Genomic DNA, 14154 nt, shown 5'->3' on the forward strand with positions numbered 1-14154 from the left:
ATCAGAAAATATTCTGCAGTTTTTTCCGACTGGGGACAGCCGGATCTTGAGCGCAGAAATAGGCAAAATGGGCCGCGTCGCTGATCGGTGTGCGGTGCAATTTGTGGAATAATAAAGGGCCAACAGATCTTGCTTTCTCATAAGTTCTACGATAGTGTTCCAAAGCTAGAACAATTATTGTGCAGCACACACCAAACTGCTGTCTGTATGTGTGGGACCTCATTACAAAGAGAGCGATGGTGAAAACAAGGAACAAATGCGAAAGTCAAAGATATAATATGGTCAATAATAGGCTGCTAGCGTTGTGGTGTCGTATAGGCATCCTGCCAACTGTGCTCTATCTGAGGACTGGGAAACTTTGGAGGTGCTGCCTGTCGAATATCTGTTTATTGAAGGCCAGAATATTGTTTCTGCCCTGCTATTAGCCACAACCTATACGGAAGTTTTTTCTTGTGATGATACCAAAAATATGCGCAAATGTTAAGGGTACATAGAAAAATGTATAACATGTTTATAAGTAGTTAGTAAATTTTACCCTAATGCGCGCATGCTTTATTACAGAAGATCATCTTTTTTACCTTCCTGCACATTGCAGTAGATAAGAAATATTGGCGGCGTTTGAAGCGTCAAAATAGAACGTGTACATTCCACTTGTGATGAAAGATGAGGTATACTTTATACAATTTAATATCTATAAGTTTATTGCGCTACGCACTATCCTCATTTCATGACTGCAGTAAACAAAATAACGTAAAGCTCGGGTGAGCGCGGAAGTCGTGCCTTAAAGTCGATTTACAAGTCGTGAAGCTCCATGCTACAAGACTACACTCATGCCGTATTAAATATCTTGAAGTTAACTTGTCCTGTTGGCTAGTTAAGTTGGACACCTCCCCGTGTTGCTGTCTGGGTGCAGTATAGTACTATGTTCCAGAATACGCGCTACCTGCTGATGCCTGCTTGTGACAGCATTCCAGTTAATCTCTTTCTTCACTACGTTTGGTGTGTTCCTCCTTAACGATTCGTGTGACGAAGTGTATGACAAAATACTAGTAGTACCCAATTCCCGGGAAAGACTATAAGTTTCGATACATTTGGATAACTACATTATTCTGGCGCACAAACTTGCGGTTAATGGCGAGCAGAAGTGCTGACATCAGTTTTTTACGACAAAAGGCAAGATGAAGGTTCAATTAAGGATTTGCGGCAGCAAGCCTCTAACGAAAGGTTGTTTATAACGAGGCGAGTGCACACGCATTATCATTTATTGAGCAGTCTGGAAATAAAAAAACTACATTACATAGTTAAAGCAAAAGCAGTTGTGTAAGCTTTATTCAACTCGATAATCATAACTGATAAACTCCAACCCTCCAAATGTTGGCCAACGAATACACATATTAGGTCGATGACACACTGCTAAAGCGTAAAGACTTCACAAAAGCGCGATGTATTACTCGGCAGAACGTACTCCGTCAGAAGGTGTATACAATATATAGACAACTGCTTCGTTTGGAGTCGTGAGAGGCACGCAGACAGCAATCCCGCAGTACCATGCATTTTGTATTTAATTCCTATACTTTTCACTTATGCGCCACACTGCTAAAAATGCTCAAATTTTTCTGCCACGTCTTCTTGATGTATTTGCATTAATAGGCATGGAAAAATGCATCAAATGTTTGCTTCGCTTATGCATGACGGATCGCAAGCTCGATACATGTTTTGAAAGCAAGAAAATGAGCTAGCATTGTAAAATCCGCTATTTCGTTCTAAATTGCCAACATGCAATGACTGCAACTCAAGCGAACACTATTCTGCTAGACGTTATTTTGCTGCACGTATCGGCTCATGCCTCTAACGCCCAAGGAGCGGCTTTTGTTTGTCGCGTGTGGTTGCGCCGTTGGTGGTACGTTACTATACTTTGATGCTACGTTACTAGCATTCTGTGATAACCCTATGAGCTTCATTCGTCCTTAATTATGCTGCGAATGATGGGTCTGGATCGGGAGAAAGATTATATAACAGCTGCTGGGAGCTGAATTAATATATATGCATAAAGTTAGTTGTTTACATAACTTGCCGTGGGTGACATTACATAAAGCGTAACGCGTAAACTTTTTGTATAGCCTCAAAATATCTTGTCCTTAAAAAGCCTACTTGGATATATTTGTGTTCATACAAAATGAACAGGAAGAAAAATTAACTGAAGCGGAACATAAAGCGTTTAGAACAGTTTTAGAAGAACTGAACAAAGATAAGACTGTCAATATTAGAGCGCCTTTCATGTCAATGGTTCAACAAAACATTATATGAAATTTAAGTTGTCTAAGAAACATTATATGTAGGTGAGGAAAATTGGCAGTTAAAGTGCGTGTAGAACTGAGTGAGAACCCGCAACAAAAAAAAGCCTGCATTTTTTATTCACATGGCTGACTGTACTAAGAAACAATGTTGTAAACTTTACAATACCAAGATTTTACATAGGAAAAAAGAGGTATTTGACATCATAGGACTGTAATATAGCTTAAAAGGCAAGGAATGTGTCCTATACTTATTCTCGCATGGTTTAATTGGAGGAAAATGTGGTGAACTTTGAACTACCCGTTAGCATTCGCACGAAAAAAATAAAAGCACAAGGAAGATTAAGCGTAGATAAAAACACACCAGGAACATGCAGAAATGTTGTGCGTAGATACTGTCACGCTCGTTGTGTAAGAAAAAAATTTGTTAAACCTCCAACAAAAATAAAAAAGCATATTTCAACGTAAATATAAAGCGGTTAAAAAGTACCAGCGAGATGAAGAGAGAGAAACGTGATTCGACCTTATTGCCACATGACTGATTGCAAGGAAATATTTAGCTACTGATTAAATTGTGCGTGAGAGTTTGCAAGAAAAAACAATCACAAGTGAATAGTACGTGAAAAGAAACAAAAAAGGCGCTAGGTAAAAGGAGGCTAGGAAACAAACCAAGAACTTTTGGCATCCCCATTATTCCTAATCGCTACTCCTCTCATTTCCGGAGCTGCTCATCAAAGTAGAGACTAAGCTGTGTGTTGCAATGAACGAACACAGCTTGTGTACTCTATGTCCCGTGAGCCTCTGCCTTCACTTCTGCACACATCCTAACTTTGACCGCTTCCTCTCATATGCAAAGAGAAGGCTGCAACACATATAGCAGCAATCTTCTAGAACTATCAATGGTTTCCTGTCTCTTTTTATAACCGTCTAAAGCGACGTAACCTGTGCACGAGCTGCGCTCATCTCTCAAAAAGACTCCTTTCTCATTATAGCTATACTCCATGAATAATAAAGTATTTGTTACGTTTCAAATTTTCTCTATATATTAAAAAAAATGTTTTGTTTTCCATTGTTTTTCTCCAGCCTTCAAATTGTGTAGATAATTTACATCCCTACCACCTCCGCCGTCGCCGCCGAGTTGCGGAGAGAAGGAAAGGAGGCATACCAATACTGCACGCTGTTCTCCCTCCATCGTTTCAATTTCTGACCCTGAAGCATTTAAATTTACGCTTCGTCATCACCTATGTCAAAAACTGTCGTTATTTTTTTATTTTGAATAATTATTTACCCTTCCTATCTGCAACGCCTTAACAACCCTGATAGTAACCACATAAAAAAACTAATGCGGGACACTTATGTTCTGCCTTTAACGGTATGATGCGAGGGCGTAGGCTACCAACCCACATATATAAAGCATCGCTTCAACCAAGCCGAGTAAATGTGTCGGCGTGGCCTAGGGGTAAAGTGAATGAAATGGCCTCGGAAGGCTGGTTCTGATATCATCCTCCCATAGGAAAGAGTCCCGACTAGGCAGCTGCTGCCACACGTTTCGTCACGCAACCTATAGTAGGCGATAGACCATGTCGATTAGCACCTACGGCCTGCCAGCTCTATGTTCTTGATTTCTTCCCTAGGTGCTTAAAGGTCACGGGACAGTCACAGTGACGGCTTGAAATCCTGGCGTAATGTGGCTCTTGCTACAATAAATGAATGGAAAAACGCACATGCGGGCCGCCCCACCAGGCTCGCGGTATCGATCAATGACACTTGACACGCATACCTATCAAACGGAGAATTGTTTTCATCGCTTTGGTAGTCATTGCTTCTAATTCTGATGCAAGGCTGAGTACATCCACGGATCTGCAGAGACTCCACATTGTTTCTAGCGATCCTAATTTGTTAGATAAAGGCAATGAATAAATTATGCATTGAAAACCAGCATTGTGTCTTATCAACAAAGGTACTGCCCTGCATTCGATAAAGCAGCTTTGGACTAACACGTGCATCTCAGACACTGCACTGCTATCTATTACCCACTACAGTAGCATTAGCCCCCCAAACTTCCACCTTATCGCTTTCAATGGGCTTTAAGTAGCTACTTCAATTTCTCCCTTCATGAATCAGTGTCGGTGTTTTGTGTTTCCCCACGTCAAAGTAAACGTCATGTGAAAAACATCGTGCACTTTATTGTTCACGGCTCAGTCCAATTTGAGCAGCATGTCTGAACTGATTTTTTTGCGGAACTAGGGTTATTTGGACTGCTAACATGATGTCATTTTAGGCCAGCCTATGCACACTCCCTAAATTTGGTTGATAATTGTTAATTCATTGCAATGTATCAAATAATATTGTTACGGCGCAATAAGAAGGGTTGTTTATTTACAGTGCTGATGTAGCGGGACAAGATGAAGCCTACTAGCGCCCGGAAACCAACGCTTCTTCCTCCTCTTCTGCCACACCATCACAATCCTTCATCGTCGTCAGTAGCGTGACATTTCCCCGCTACTCAGACGAAGCTCTCTGGGCGTGTTCGTGAGTTGTGTGAAGCTGACACGGCTTCAAGCGGGCAACATGGCATAGTTCAGGTTTGGCAGACCAGCGACCCGATGCTGTCAGGCGGGCTATTGCATAAGTTTAAGCGCTGATGCGTTTGACAACAACATATGGGCCGTCATAGTGGCTCAAGGGTTTTTGATGTAGGCCACGGCGCTGAATTGGGCGCCATAGCCAGACTAAATCACCTACAGAGTACGTGCCCCGCGAATGACTAGCATCGTATCGCACTTTACAGCGTTCTTGTGAAACACCAGACTGTAATCCGGCGATTCTTCGAGCTTCTTCGACGAGACAGAGGGTCTCAGCCAGGCAGAGGTCTTCACGGCTTGTGAATGGCAAGCTAGTATCCAGGGAGTAGCGTGGCGGTCTGGCGTAGAGCAGGAAAAATGGACTGTACCCACTCGTCTCATGCGTGGCGGTATTAAACGCATACGTGATGAAGGGTAGTATGGTGTCCCAGTTCTTGTGCCCTGCGTCCGCATACATGGCTAGCATGTTGATAAGCGTTCTGTTGACGCGCTCAGTCAAGTCATTTATCTGGGGATGGTTTGGCGTCGAGTGTCGGAACGTTACGGCGCATAAACGCATGACCTCTTCAAAAACATCAGCAGTGAATTGTCGGCCCCGATCAGTGATGACAATTCGTGGCGGCCCGTGTCGTAAGATGACTGAGTGTAGCAAGAAAAGCGACACATTATGCGCCGTAGCAGATGGAAGAGCGGTGGTTTCACAGTAACATGTGAGATAGTCCATGCACATTACAATCCAGAGATTTCCATCCACGGACTTCGGAAACGGAGCTACGAGGTCAACGCCTACTTGATCAAACGGAGCTGTCGGGGTCACAGTGTGCAGCCAGCCAGATGGAGTTGCAGTTGGATGTTTGTGGCGTTGACATTGCTTGCAACTGGCAACGAATTGCTCAATCGTCGAGCGCATTCTGGGCGAGTAAAATCTTTCTTGAGCACTGTGGAGTGTTCGAACCGATCCCAAATGCTCAGAAGTTGGATCATCATGCATAACTCGCAATACTCCATGCACAGCGTCTTGGGAACTACGAGTAGGTATTGCTGGCCGACGGGCAAATAACTCTTTTTCCACAGGCGGCCATCACGCACACAAAAAGTGCTTGTAGGTACGCTGGCTTAGGCGGCGGCGAAGAGAGGCTGCAGACTGCTATCATTTTGCGGTTCCGTTTTGAAAACCTTCGTGTCGGGGAACGCTGGCTCGAGGGTCGATAGATAATTGTCGAAATCATCGCTTTCAGGTCCAGTCGTGGCCATCGGCATCCTAGAAAGACAATCTGCGTCTGCTGACGCATCCCGATTTTGTACGCCACGGCAAAGTCATATTCCTGTAACCGGAAGGCTCAGCGTGCGAGGCGACCACATGAGTCTCGAAGGTTCCGCAGCCACAAGGGTGAATGATGGTCAGTTACTATACTAAACGAACGTCCGTACAAATATGAACGGAAACGCTGCACAGCCAAAAGTTCAGCCAAGCATTCCTGTTTGGTGACTATAGTTTCGCTCCGGCTTGCTCAGGGTACGACTTGCGTACACGATAACATGCTCTCTTTCATCGTCCCGTTGGACAAGGACTGCACCGAGACCGATTCCACTAGCGGCCGTGTGTACTTCTGTCATTGCAGTAGGATCGAAGTGACGTAGGATAGGTTTCGATATTAAAAGAAATTTCAGTTGACGGAATGACGCGTCGCAGTCTGGTGCCCAGTAAAAAGTAGAGGTTTTGTGGAGAAGGCACGTCAATGGTTAAGCGACGTCAGCAAAGCGATGTATAAAGCGTCTAAAACACGAACACAACCCTAGAAAACTGAGCAACTTCTTCACTGTCTGCGGGGGTTTAAAAGACTCAGCAGCGGCGGTTTTCTGGGAATCCGGCATTACACCATCACGATTGACGTGTCCTAGCATCAGCGCTTGGCTCTCTCCAAACCGGCACGTTTTCGAGTTTAGAATTAGGGCGGCGTCGTGCTGACAAATCAAGACACGCACTAGGCGGTAATTGTGTTCTTGGAAGTACTTCCCAGATATGACGACATCGTCCAGATAGCAAAGACAAATGTCCCATTTTAAGCCGCGCAAAACTGTGTCCATAAAGCGTTCAAATGTGGCTGGCGCATTACACAGCCCGAATGGCATAACATTGAACTCATAAAGGCCATCTGGCGTTACGAAGGCTGTTTTTTTTCTTATCCGCAGTGTCCATTGGAATTTACCAGTAGCCAGATCTGAGATCAAGACAAGGAAAATAGGACGCACCAGGTAGGCAATCGAGGGCATCTTCTATGCGAGGAAGAGGATAGACGTCCTTTATCGTAACATAATTTAGACGCAGATAAACAACGCAGAATCGCCACGAACCGTCTTTCTTGCGTACAAGAATAACAGGGGCAGCCCAGGGGCAAGATGACTCCTGTATCACCTTTTTCCGTAGCATGTCCTCCACTTGCTCATGAATGACTTCGCGCTCAGATGGGGACACGCGATATGGCTTTTGACGAATGGGACGAGTCGAACCACTGTCGATGGTACGATGGGTCCGATGTGAAGGGCGAGAGGTTGGTCCATCCGTTTGAGAAAAGTCAAACATAGGCGAAAAAGGTAGAACAATATCAACAAGAGTACGGCGTTGAGGTGAGCTGACACCGGCGCTGATCATGCGGAAAATCGAAGTTTCATCAGCAGGCAGAGGTACGGTGGCACTCGTAGCATCTGTGACCAAAGCAACGACGTGGGGCGCATCGGGTCCACAGGAGGCAAGCTTCAATCCCGTTGATAAAACTGAGGGCTCGGACGATGGATTGATTGTCCATAACGAGGCACTACCGTGATGCACGTAGATCATACAGTGAGGGATAATTACATTTTTCTTCAGGCATGCTGACTGAATTGGGTGCACCACGGCCTGGAATGAAACCCGCTCAAGAAGTGGAACGGACACGGGGACGAACATGACAGACAAGGGTAGAATTACTGTGTCTTCGGTAATACTAAAAACTCTTGCTTCATTACGGCCACTTTTAAAAAGTGTCGGCAAATGCGAGCCATCAAAATGAACCTCTTGACTTTGGCAGTCCACGGTAGCGCAACAAAACTTCAAGAAGTTCATTCCTAAAATGAGGTCATGCGTAGAATGGGGTAAGACTACGAATTCGGCTTGACATATTGCACCACCCGCTGACACTTGCGTACAACACACCCAGTGGCCGCAACGCCTCTCTACTCACACCACAAAACGCTGAAGCGCGGTCATATTCAAACATCACTTTGCATCCCAACAAGCGCCTAAACTGATTACTCATCACAGACACAGTCGCACCCGTATCTGCCAAAGCTAATGTACACACACCATCGATGAACACACGAATTTTGTTCTTGAGCATTGCAGTTGGAGGGATGTTGGCACACAGCACATTTCCACGGGCCTCACCCCCATTGGTCGCGCTGGTTAGTTTTCCTGATGGGGAGACAGGGCGCGCCGCCGCGGTGATGGAGAGCGACGCGCACGGAAGGCGGGTGGAGGAGTAACACTTCGATCAGGTTGTGGGGGATGGTCGCGGAGATTCTCGTTCTGGATGCTGCGGTAGTACCCACGGGGAGTATTGGATTGCTGGAAAACGGGGCTGCGTTGTCGATTGTTGGGTACTTGTCACAAAAGTGGCAGCATTTCTATCTTCATAATATGACAATTCACCATATGCAGTGTTCTAGAAGAGTTTATTGATATATTTCAGTGTATTCTGTGTGCCTTTGCCTTGTCGGTAATCTCAAGAGCACGCGTACGTGCACGTTCTCCTCGCGGGGTAGTTCCCGTGCATTTAGAGAAACCCCCTCGCAGTGCGCGAGCGGGGGCGTCCTCCAGCTTGTTTTGCAACGTGACCCCTAGCAGTGCCGAAGTTGTTGGCGTACGTGCATCCGCTTTTGATTGTTTTGGTTGTTCCTTACGTTTTTTCATCCGCAACATGGCGGCCATGCAGTGTGGAAGTTGTGGGGCCTACGTGCCCCTTCCTGCGTGTGTACTTGTGCGTGTTTGTTTCTACGGACCCTGACTTGGGGAGGGAACTGTTGTGTGGGCGTGTCGTACGCATTGTCAACCGAAGGCTAGAAAAGAAGCCGACTCCGACCCAACGGCAGTGCGCCTCTCGTCTCCAAGCACTCCGGGCTCCCCGAACCGCCGCCGCATCGCACCGCGAAGACTTCGCCCCAGGGCTCCGGAAGGACCATCGCCTTCGAGAGCTCCCCATCTGCGCCGTCTTTGTGAGTGGAGTGCCGCCGCGCTCGTCGGACAATATGCTCGTTTCCTAGTTTCTTCTGAACTTTCTCTACACTCGTCTTATCTTGTTTTAAACGTCTGTGTTCAATTTGCATGTATCTTGATAGTGAGAATTTTGACTGATGTATTTGTAATTGCTAGTTTTTTTTTCATGTATGCTACCTTAACTGTGTTGTTTTAAATGCTTGTAAATGCTTTCGTCGTATCATCCTGTGTATAATACTGAGAATATATAGTTGTTTTTCCATCATTGACTTCGTGGCTCTGTTCTCATTCGCAACGCTGAACATAACCGGCTAACGCTGGGTGTCAAAGTTCCAACTACCTTTGCCTCGGTTCGAGAAGGTGTCTCGCACCCCTTCCGGAGCTGTGACAAATTCTGGCGTCCGCGACAGGACTTTGACGTAACAAGTAAGCGTTGTGGAAGGAGACCGAGCCTCGAACCATGAAGTAATCTCGAAGGGTGACATTTGAGAAGTGTGCATTGCTGATAGATAGTTTTCGGTTTTTTGGTAGTTTTTATGCACTTGTGACATGGATCTAGAGAAATTAGTATCCATAGGTGGACAGTTAGGTCTCTCAGGAGTGGAACTGAGAAAATGGATAGAGGATGAGCAAGCTAGGCAGAGGGAGGAAAGGTCTTTCGCTAGACAAACCGCGAAACAGGAACGCGCGGCAGCAAAAGAGGCTGGTGAACTCGAAGCCAGGCTTCTTCAGCTAAGATTAGAGCTGCGACAGGCGGGAGATGAGTCCGTAGTAAGAGCTGATGGTCGCGACGCAGTAGCGGAACCCAGTTTCCGACTCAACCCCAGCAGATTGCTTGTTTCATTTGACGAGAGAAAGGACGACCTAGATGCTTACATCAGGCGGTTTGAGGGCATAGCCCGTAGCCAGAAGTGGCCTGAAGATCAATGGGCGACGGCATTAAGCGCATGCCTAAGCGGGGAGGCGCTGAACGTTTTCGGGCGACTCACGCCGGAAGACGCCTCCGATTACAAGAAGGTGAAGGCGGCGCTCTTGAAGCGTTTCAGGTTTACAGTCGAGGGTTTCCGTGAGAAATTCCGGGGTGGCAAACCAGCCGACGGCGAGACAGCCGCACAATATGCAGCGCGTCTAAGCCATTACTTAGACCGCTGGGTGGAGCTGTCCGAAATCCCCCTAGAGTACAAGTCGCTGCGTGAGCTATTCATTAAAGAGCAATTTCTGAGCAGTTGTCACGCCAGCATGTCGTTGTACTTAAAAGAACGGAACGCCGAAAAATTACAAGACATGATCAACCTCGCTGATCAATTCCTGGACGCGCAATGCGGTGTCAACTTAGCGAGGGGAAGGAAAGAAAGCCGGGAGGAAGCGAACAAAGCAGGAGGCGCCAAAAAGAAGGCCGTCGAGAGGGGAGCGTTGAGATGTTATCTGTGCGGCCGGGCGGGACACAATGCCGCGCACTGCCGGAGCAGCGACTCCGCCAACCATGTCCCCCACTGCTTCAAATGTGGCCGAAGAGGGCATAGAGCGAATGTGTGTCGGCAAGGGGCGCCTGACAAAACCCAGGCAGCCTGTGTGTATTCCCCTCCGAGGGAAGTAGAAGAAAATATCTGCGACGGATACGTTCAGCTGAGGAATGGTAGCCGTATTCCCGTTGTCAGCGCGGTGCGAACGGCGCGACACAAGTTTTTAGTGGAAGGGTTGCCCGTGGTTGCGGGAAGCTTGGACGGGAAAACAATCACTGTGTTGCGTGACACCGGTTGCAACACCGTGATTATCCGGAGAGATTTGGTAGCTGAGGACCAGCTAACAGGGACGAGTAATCCCGTATACCTCGTCGACGGAACAGTCAAGATGCTCCCAGAAGTGCAGGTGCAGGTCCAGACCCCTTATTAAAGCGGAAATCTTGTAGCCCTGTGCATGCAGGATCCAATATATGACCTCATCCTGGGTAATATAGAAGATGCCAGGGCTCCTGATGATCCCGTTGAAATAGTCGAAAGTACTACTATTGAAACGGCTCTGGTCGCTGAAACCATCGCTGCCGTAGTAACTCGTGCTCAGGCCGCAAAGAGGCCTCAGAAGTTCCAGAAACTTTGTACTCCGGACGCTGAAAGGCAATTAGGGGATGGAGAAAGCTATGCGGCCGGTCAAGAAAATGATCAATCATTGCGCTCATGATTCACACAAATTGGCAAGAATTTAAAGTGTCCAAGATGGAAGGCGGTCTTTTGTACCGATGCTACACAGAGAAGGACGGACGGCAGGTGCGACAGCTAGTCGTTCCCGAACGACACCGAGAAACGGTACTCAAGATGGCGCATGACAGCGTAATGGCAGGACATCTGGGTGCTCAGAAAACAAAAGAGCGTATTTTAGAAGTTTTTCTGGCCTGGCATCACGGCGGATGTTAAGAGATTTGTGGCATCATGCGATATCTGTCAGCGTACCACGCCGAAGGGGAGAGTGCCACGCGTGCCCCTTGGGAAGGCACCAGTCATTGACACCCCCTTCAAACGGGTGGCCATTGATATCGTCGGGCCAATCTACCCCCCGTCTAAACAGGGCAACAGGTACATCTTGACACTAATTGACTATGCCACACGTTACCCGGATGCAGTAGCCTTGCCAAGCATAAATCTGAGCGTGTTGCCGAAGCTCTGGTGGCGATCTTTTCGCGATTCGGTGTCCCTCACGAGGTACTCAGCGATCGTGGCACAAACTTCACCTCAGAATTGATGAAGGAAGTGGCACGATTGCTCTCCATTCGTCAGCTGCACAACACTCCATACCATCCCATGGATAACGGGCTGGTGGAGAAATTCAACGGCACGTTGAAGCTAATGCTGAAGCGAATGTGCGCCGAGAAGCCGAAAGACTAGGATCGGTACCTAGCCCCTCTTCTTTTTGCCTACCGGGAGGTTCCCCAATCCAGCCTCGGTTTTTCGCCGTTTGAGCTCCTGTACGGTCGACACGTGCGTGGGCCACTGGCCATCCTAAAGGAGATGTGGACGAACGAGAGCTTAGATGAAGAGGCAAAGACCACTTACGAGCATGTACTCGATCTCAGAAACAGATTGGAAGAAACGTGTCGTTTGGCGCATGAAGAACTTGAAAAGGCAGGAACCTGTTACAGGAAGATCTATGACCGCAAGGCGAAGGACCGAAGCTTCGAACCTGGTCACAAGGTGTTAGTTCTGCTGCCAACTGATAGCAACAAGCTGTTGCTGCAATGGAAGGGCCCATTCGAGGTCACCGCCAGGAAAGGGGACGCCGATTACGTCATCGACACGGCAAGCGGGTCAAAGATTTTTCACGCAAACATGCTGAAAAGATACGAAGAGAGGGGAGACGCACCCGCCAACAGACAGTGCCTGGTGATCAGCAGCATGACTGAAACTGAGGAGGACAGTAAGCTGCCTGTTCCAGAGTTTGAAAAAACGGAGGGAGTAGCAGATGTGAAGCTATCGCCGCACCTCGATGCCGCGAAGAAACAGCTCCTTTTATCCACGATGGAGAGGCACGCAGCTATTTTTTCCAATGTCCCTGGCAAAACAGAATGGATGGAATGCAGTCTACCGCTCACGACAACCGCACCCGTTCCCGTTAAACAGTATCCTCTACCTTTCGCAACACGGCAAGGTATCGAGAGCGAAGTGCAAGAAATGGAGAGGCTGGGAATTGTTGAAAAGTCAGTCTCCCCATATAACTCTCCTGTACTTCTGGTGAAAAAGCCGGATGGAAGTAATCGCCTCTGTATCGACTTTCGGAGGCTGAATGATGTTCTGATCGGAGACTCGGAGCCCATGCCCAGAGCCGATGCTGTTTTTGCCACAGCGGGAGACAAGAGATATTTTTCAAAGGTGGACTTCGTGAAGGGATATTGGCAGATCCCGCTGTCTCACGACGACAAGGCTAAAACGGCTTTTTCCACTACGTCCGGACTCTACCAGTTCCGCTTCATGCCGTTCGGCATCAAGACAGCGCCCGCAGTTTTCGCCAAACTGATGCGCAAGGTGGTAGGCGGCAATCACGGAGTAGAGCACTACTACGACGACATACTCGTCGCCAGCGCAACCTGGGAGGAACACGTTGCTACGCTGCAACAGCTATTTGCAAGAATCGAAGCAGCCGGGCTTACAGTGCGACCCAGCAAGTGTGAACTCGGGATGACGGAAATTGATTTCCTCGGTCACCGAATCGGAGCAGGCAAGCTGGCACCCCTGGGAAAAACTCTGGATAAAATACAAGCGGCCGAGCCACCAAGGACCAAGCGCCAGGTGCGAGCTTTCTTGGTATTGACCGGCTATTACAGAGAGTTTATACCCAACTATGCGGAGATAAGCGCACCCCTCACCCAGCTGACCCGGAAGGGCGGAAGTAATGCAGTGAAGTGGGACCCCATACATGAGGAAGCCTTCCGCAAGCTCAAGCATTGTGTATCCAATCCCCCTATTTTGCGGCTGCCGAACTTCAACGAGTCCTTCGTTCTGCACACCGACGCTTCCGACACTAGCTTAGGCGCTGTGCTCCTGCAGCCATACAAGGGAACGCTGCACCCTGTCGCGTATGCGAGCCAAAAGTTGCTCGCTAGGGAGGTCGCCTACAGCACTATTGAACGAGAGTGCCTCGCTTTGGTCTGGGGCGTCCAAAAGTTCTCGACTTATCTATATGGTGTCGAATTTCTTGTTCAGACCGATCATCAGCCGCTAGCATATATACAGAAGAGTAGGCAAGTGAACAGCCGAGTTCTGCGCTGGAGCTTACTCCTCCAGGAGTATAGTTTCCGCGTGCAACACATTAAGGGTAGTCAGAACGTCGGGGCGGACTACCTTAGCCGACTGTAGGGTTCATATGATTTTGCATGCATTATGGATTAATGGTTATGTTCCTCTATGTTACCTGAACTTCATTCTTGTTATGTGTTACTTATTGCATAGTGCATGTCCATGAGTTGTATCGGCCTGCGTGCCACGTTTTGTTTGTTTAGAATATTATTCTATAATATTCTGAAAGTGGGGGGCCG

General features: G+C 47.7%; 1 pseudogene; it reads left to right on the top strand.

Moving 5' to 3' along the window:
- Positions 1-9680: 9680 nt before the first annotated feature.
- LOC146193289 (uncharacterized) lies at positions 9681-12010 on the top strand (annotated as a pseudogene).
- Positions 12011-14154: the final 2144 nt, after the last annotated feature.

Source organism: Amblyomma maculatum, chromosome 4 (assembly GCF_055883805.1).
Source record: "Amblyomma maculatum isolate TAMU_Amacu chromosome 4, ASM5588380v1, whole genome shotgun sequence".
Classification (NCBI taxonomy): domain Eukaryota; kingdom Metazoa; phylum Arthropoda; class Arachnida; order Ixodida; family Ixodidae; genus Amblyomma; species Amblyomma maculatum.